The sequence below is a fragment of the Pinus tabuliformis genome, chromosome 8 (genome assembly GCF_031772625.1).
Source record: "Pinus tabuliformis cultivar Carrire ecotype Pingquan chromosome 8, CPIR1, whole genome shotgun sequence".
Taxonomy (NCBI): Eukaryota; Viridiplantae; Streptophyta; class Pinopsida; order Pinales; family Pinaceae; genus Pinus; species Pinus tabuliformis.
The window spans coordinates 1475715085-1475722160 of NC_142294.1; the positions used below are offsets into that span (position 1 = coordinate 1475715085).

The window sequence follows — 7076 nt, forward strand, 5'->3', positions numbered from 1 at the left end:
TTGTGTCACCTCTCATCTCTTGTTCACTCCCAGAAAGCTCCACTTACACTCTAGCCCTCACACACATATTCTGCTACTTGATATTCATCATTCCCTGTGATATTCATCATTCCCTATGAATTTCAACCATGATTACCATGATTTTCTTGATGGTTTTATTTTGATGCAGTGAGTTGTTTGTATTGTGGTATCAAAAAATTATGAGTTCAATAACTGTGTTATGGTTTGCAGGCTATTAGAATAATCCACAGACTTGAAGAAAAAGGTTATGGCAATGGAGAAGCCAAGAGGTAGTGTTCGGTTTGATGGTCCAAACGTGGATGTTCTGGTGGACTTGGGCCATCCTCTTCTCAACAGGGTGGTTGATGGTTTTATCAAAGTGGATGGGGTAAGTACAGGCTTCACTTTATTTTCCTTTTTCATTTTTTTTCTCCCCTTCTGATGTTTGTGTAGATGATTATGATGCTGGTTTTGGGTGTGTGGTTTTTTCCTAGATTGGTGCTCTGAATGCTGCCTCTCAAGATGCCTACAAGTTGGTTTTGCAAGGTGAGGAAGAGTTGGACATAATTTTTTTATATGAGTTTTGTATTGTGTTGTATTATTGATCAGAAAAATTTTGGTTTTTGCAGAAGAAGCCAACAAGGCTTCGTTCGAGAACATGGTATGAGTTTTAGTTTTGTGCTCGTAGTTTCTGTATTTTGTGTGTTCTTCCCAATAAAATCTCAGACAGGTTTGATTTCTGTAGTTTCTATATCTTGTGTTGTGTTCTACCCAACAAAATCTCATAGACAGGTTTGATTTCTGTGGTTTTTAGGTTCAGAACATGGGCAAGCAATCTCTGCAGTGGGGTAAGTTATGCTATATGAAACATTTTGGATGCAATTTTTTAGTTTGTGGTTCCAATGATTTTCTGGGCTTTTGATAGGGACTATTAGCGATCGCTCGATCTAACATTAGTTTGGCATTAGTCTTTTAACATTAACTGCCAGTATAATCTTATAAATGTTGGTTTTGGTTTCCTGCCATTTGGCTTGTTTTTGCCTGCCACTTAGCTTGTTATTTTCTTTTGCTGCCACTTGGGTTGTTTGTCATTTCTGGATGCAGCTATCAAGTTTTATGGGTATTTTCCCGTCTCATTTTCATTCTTGAAAAGTAGTGGCAGTTAGCCAAGAGGAACACTACCCACAGCTAGAACGAATTTCCACTATTGGGGATATGCAGTTATTCCCCTCTCCGACCTTTTATCGTTTCTGAAAATCATAGATACCTCCAACGCTCTGTTTTTGCAAATCTCAGATACCTCCAGGGCTCCCTTTTTGGCTACAATTGTCATAATCCACTCAGAGCATTGGTTCCCAATTATTTCCCGTACTCATACAGAATAGGTTGGTTGTACTGAAACAAATAAGGTATAAGGTCCTATTACAAGATTGCCTCTTTCCTTCTCCTTGTACATATAATTCATTGATTCAAAGACAGAACAATTATAAATGGATACATGGAAATTGATAAGAGAATTATCGTAAAACTTTGCCACACTTTTGTCTACATACCTTCAATTCAAGGATAATTCTCGTTGATGCATCGAATCATGCTCCCGAACTACAGTTCATTAACCCATGCTTTCGAACTCCAGTTCAGGGCCTCCTGGTGCTTGTCTTCAAGGTCAACATTAGATTCTTTGAGCAGTATCTTTGTTAGAATTTAGGAGACAACTATGCTTGGATAGCTATACTCAGCTGGTGCCTTTCCCCGTTAAGCCAAGGGAATGTAAGAAGGGTTCACGAAGCCAATGACCTGGCGAAGCCTAAATCTATTAAACAAAGCTTAAAATAAAGCTTAAAAAAAGAGTTTAAGCTGCTAGCTAGCAAGAATGCATTCTCTCTTAACTTACATGTAAACCAACAAATTTTGAACCAACAGGGGAGCAAGCCAGTGCAATAAGATTCTCCCTTTGATGTTGGCTGCTGCTATATATGGACTCGTCATTTTCGTCAGCCGGTCAATCATATGGCCAGGCCCTGCATGCAAGCCCCATAACTGCCTCAAGTCAGTTAGGGAAGTCATTCTTATCGCCAAACTCAGCTTAATAGATTGAGTTCACCCAAAGTCGACATGGCATCAGATCTGGGTCGCACAGAAGCCCATCGACCATCTAACGAGAGTGCGAAGGCCACCGACCAACTAACGAGAGTTACAGTACGATGGCGCTTGGCATTCTCCAGAGTCTATTAAATTTTTATGCATGTAAAGTCTTACAACACGTAGCGTGAAAAAATAATATTTTAATTAAATTAATTGCATTCATTTTTAATAGTTACCGCTATCACATGAATCATGCCACATGTGGGCCCTATTGCATGAAAGACATGTCTTGAAAAAAAATCTGCTTCAAATTAGTAGCTTGGATAGTTTCACGGAGATTATCATAATTTCATAGGCTACTCTGAGAGATTATCACAAATCCTGTGAAAATTTAAAGCGTAAAGATGGTGTTAACACTCAGAGATAGACGCTAAGGGAGAGCCTAGTATTTACATATGGATAGTATTGACTCGTGCAGTGTTGTAATTGTCATGCATCATACGAGAAGAAAGAGATATGAAAGGACCCTTCTCCTATCTATATATAGGTTGTCGGTTTTTCGTTGTCACGTTACTTGTGCCTTCCAACCAGTTCAATCCTCACCCTCCCCTCCTATCTGGCTAAAATAAGTAAGTAAGGCAATAGCGAGGAAAGGACCAACAGCTAGTAATTTTGGCTTTTGCTACTTCTGGATAGCTTGCATGAATCAGTTGATTGTCTTCCTTCGAGCTTTCATAAAGAAGGGTGCATTAAGAAGTAAGCATGAATGAATGGCCTAGCTTACTTTATTGAATTGTGGATCCGTACTTACTTGATTAGAGTGGAGCTAGCTTCCAGGACTCGAGCATATATATATATATATATATATATATATCTTGTGCCTGGGTTCCAGCTTTTGAAATTGGGATAACCCAAGAATTGCCCCAATAGCTACAATCTTCATATTACCTTAATATAAAGTCATGAATTCAATTATCGTAGCCTGTTCTAATCTTTCTCTGGGGGTTATTTGTTCAGAAATGGTCAAAGGTTTTTCTTTTTTTTGAGGCTCTTTCTTTTTTCGGTTGACGTGTGTTTGGGCAAAAAGATGCGTCTCGTGCTTAAAAGAATAATGATGATTGTCAAAACGTGTCACTGTTGCTCATTAATTCTAAATCTGAAAAATTCGCTACAATAAAACCCCTAAAATGCTAAGGACTAATTCAATGCATTAACTATAATTAAAATTAGACCTGCTTAATTAACCATAATTATTATACATTTGTTCAACTTATATGCCTTAATCAAATAAAAATTGCACCAATCGGTACACTCGTACAATACAAAACTCGTAGTGTATTTCCACATCACATAATTAGATATAATAATATGTTCAACTTATATAGCGAGATTCTAATTAATATCTAGAGTTTACATAAGTCTCTACGTAAGTCTTCCTTCATTTGACTTTTGCCAAAAAGAATATCCACACATCTCACCATAAGGAGAGAAGACACTAATTAATTCTAGTTATTTTCATAAACCAAAATATAAATTATTTATTTATCACATTAATTTTATTACTAATATCACAAATAAACGTACTATATTGGAATAGATTTTCTAATTTTTTTCATCTTATTTTTTAAATTCCAATTACTTTCTTTTTATTTTTTAAATAAATATATAAATGCTTGGGATTCCATTTCCACTAAATATTTTTAGTAATACTACGACACTGAAAGTTGAAATTGATCTCAACTCCTACTCTTTTCTAATCAGTGATTTAGAAAATCTAATCGTGAAACCTTTAAATTCATTGTTCGTTAGACTTTTAGTTTCATTGTTCCTTTGTTATTCCATTTGTTTCAATCATACTAAGCCAAGAAATGACAAATTGGATAGCCATAATCATAGGATAACAACATTAAAAGACATGCAATTATAAAGAAGAATCAACATTTTTGCAATGCCGAATGCTTTGAGCTATTGATGTGCAATTATAAAGAAGAATCAGAGGGAAGGAGATGATGGGCATAAAACAGTAACAAACTCGGCCTTAGCTTTGTTTTGAAAGCAGTTATTCTCATCATTCTAAGTTATTAGTTCATCACAACTATGTAATCACTGACTATTGTGCTCTTTCAACGCAAATTGATTAGGATAGCTGTAATCAATGTCCTATAGTGAGCCAAGCTAAAGTAAATGAAACCAAAAGCAAAACAAAGAATCTGGAATTTTAGTCAGTAAAGGAAAGAGAAAGATGTTGCAGGAATTTGTCTCCAAACAACAGGTGGGGTGGGGGGCAGTTGCTCAGCAGCACGAAGGAACGTATCACAGTTGTTGCCATGAATAAGCATTCCAGACCCGACATAATTTTCCACACTAAACATTTGTGGCTTTGAATTCTTTGTGCCAGACATTTAACGCATTTGGAGATCAATATGGTAAGAGTTACAAGCGCTCCATTACCGAAACATACAGTGCAAATGAAGTGCGGAAGGCAGGGTTGGATCGATTGGTTACCGGAAAGGAACCCTAGGGAAAATCTGACTGCGTTTCTTGGGTAACAAGTCGACGCTGACAGTGTAGAAGAGACTGCATATGAAATTATTTTTCCTTTTAAAGCGGATGGCATTCTAAGAATAATGGTAGCCCATAACTACATACTGTAGATTAACGAATACAACTGGACGTATGGGCAATTACACGAGTTTCTCAACTCAATCCTGGTAGGGACTACCACCATGACAGTGGCTCCCTTGTTATATTAGATATAATGATAGTAATACACAGGCTATTGAGGAAATAATAAAATGGGGACATTATTTTCATGGTTTATTCACACCGCCACTGCACATCGTAATAACAGGCAACAAAAGGACAATTTGAAGGAGAAGTTACTTTAAATTTGGGCAACCCAACAATTGTGGCTAGTGGCTGCAACAGTAATCAAAGCGAAAATTTTCACTTTTGCACTTAAAACATCCACGATCAATCCATATTTTCTCTGGCTCATGTAACTTTCCAGGCTCAAGCATTGAATGAACTCCAACTTCACTTACAGTTTTAAAAATATTATATTCACCTTTTAGATATTGATGCAATACCAAATTTACAATAGGATTAAATAATACCTTGTGCACCATTTTGAACATCTGTTACTCTGAATAGCTCTGTGACAACTGAAAAACATATTAAAGAGGGTCCCTCTAATATCACTTTTGATTCAATGAGAAAAGGGTTGGTCTAGTCACTCTACTTTAGAGGGTTAAGTTGTCACAAACCCTCTCTGCCCAGATGACACACTGCAATGTTGACGCAGGGCCAAATAGTGTGGTAACTACCACGTGGCCTTTCAAAAAGAATGGCGAGCTTGATGAATGCTCAACTAGTTTTTCCCATCTCCATAAATGTTTGACCAGCCTCTAAAGCCAAGGAATCTTCATCTAGGCCACGTTTTCAACTGCATCCTCATGCAGGTCACACTTGTTTTCCTCATGCAAGCCAAACTTGTTTTTATGATCGCCATTCGTTTCAAAAGAAATTGTCAATAGGTGAGGGTTTTAATGGATACATAGATCTATATACCCATATAGGAAAAAACCCCAAGTGCAGGTGAATGCTAAAATCCATCCCCTGTGAAGGGTGGCTTGAGTTTGTTTGCTTATGTGTTTGCATCGACAGATTGTGCTTGCATCGACAGATGCATGATGTATAGGTTTGCTGGGTAGAGGTTCCTGAGTACCTGACCAGAGATTTATCATGCAACAAGCGTTAGTGATCCAATCAACCATGAGTGTTAATCCATTTTCTTAGGTATCTATTGTTCCTGCCTTGGCTAATTATGCTTCACACTCTTTCTTGAGTGTGGCTAGTCAGTTGGGAGGGAATCAGACTCTTAATCATTTTCCTGAGTTGCGCAGAGGAATCTCCTCTTATCCACCCATCGTTCGGGCTCTCAGAAAATCCGCAGAATAAATTTCCATAGAAAACCAAGCAGGCTGAGCAGGGCTTCCATGGCAACCGATTACTGAAGAAAATTAAAGAATTTTGACTGAGATTGAGTAGGGTTTCTATGCTTCAGCAGGCCATTCAATGACGTATTCCATAAGGGAGGTAATGGCATGACAATGAGGTATTTAGTATAATTACCATCTCTCTTGTGCCTTCGCACACAATCTTTATTTTTTGTTGTTGTTCCGCTGGCTTTGTTGGTCTGTTGCTTGTTACCTAAAGATTAAGAAGAGCGAAGAGTGATTTCTTGTTACCTGGTTGCTTGTTACCTACAGATTAAGAAGAGCGAAGAGTGATTGCTTGTTACCTACAGATTAAGAAGAGGGAAGAGTGAGGCAGTTTACTTTGTTTCTTGCTACAATGGAAGAAGATGCTCGGTTCCCCCAGACCACTTTGACAGTCATAAGTTGCTCAATTCCAGCAGACGACTTTGACAGGCATCCAGTTTAGTGATTGCATCATCTAAAGATGGAAGAAGCTACTCGGTTCCTACCAGAGGCATCCAGTTTGGCCTTGCATAGTCTACAAAATTTGTAAGTAGCATCAACGAAATAGAGAAGAAACCTGGTCCTAGTTTAAAGTTATTTTGTTTATTTCTATAGCAAAATAATTATGCTACCGCCGTTAAAATCCAAATCCTTGTTCCTTTGAATAAAAGTTTCAAATTCGTATGAAGCATATGCAATCTCATGCTTTCTCTGTTAATAAGCTATCTAAAGAAAGAACCTTCAAAAGTATATAGTGAAATAAACATTCTAAATATTTCCTATCATTTTGTCCTTGTTCTTACTTTCACAGGTAAAAGTACTACAAAACAACTGCAGGAAAACAATTTTAAATGGTTGCAAGCAACAAGAAGAGTTCAGTTGAATTTTACATATTTATTAGCAGGAGAATGGCTCCTTTTCAAGACTTTTTATGACATATCGAGCATCGAAACATGCCATTCTTGTTGTTGCTTAGATAAATATGTTTTCCCTTTCGTATGCAGATTC

General features: G+C 37.3%; 1 long non-coding RNA gene across 1 annotated transcript; it reads left to right on the forward strand.

Moving 5' to 3' along the window:
• The first annotated feature begins 484 nt into the window (after positions 1-484).
• On the forward strand, positions 485-851 carry LOC149241370 (uncharacterized). The gene is made up of 3 exons (XR_016245618.1): positions 485-546; positions 630-661; positions 815-851. It is a non-coding gene; the product is annotated as an uncharacterized LOC149241370 (long non-coding RNA).
• Positions 852-7076: the final 6225 nt, after the last annotated feature.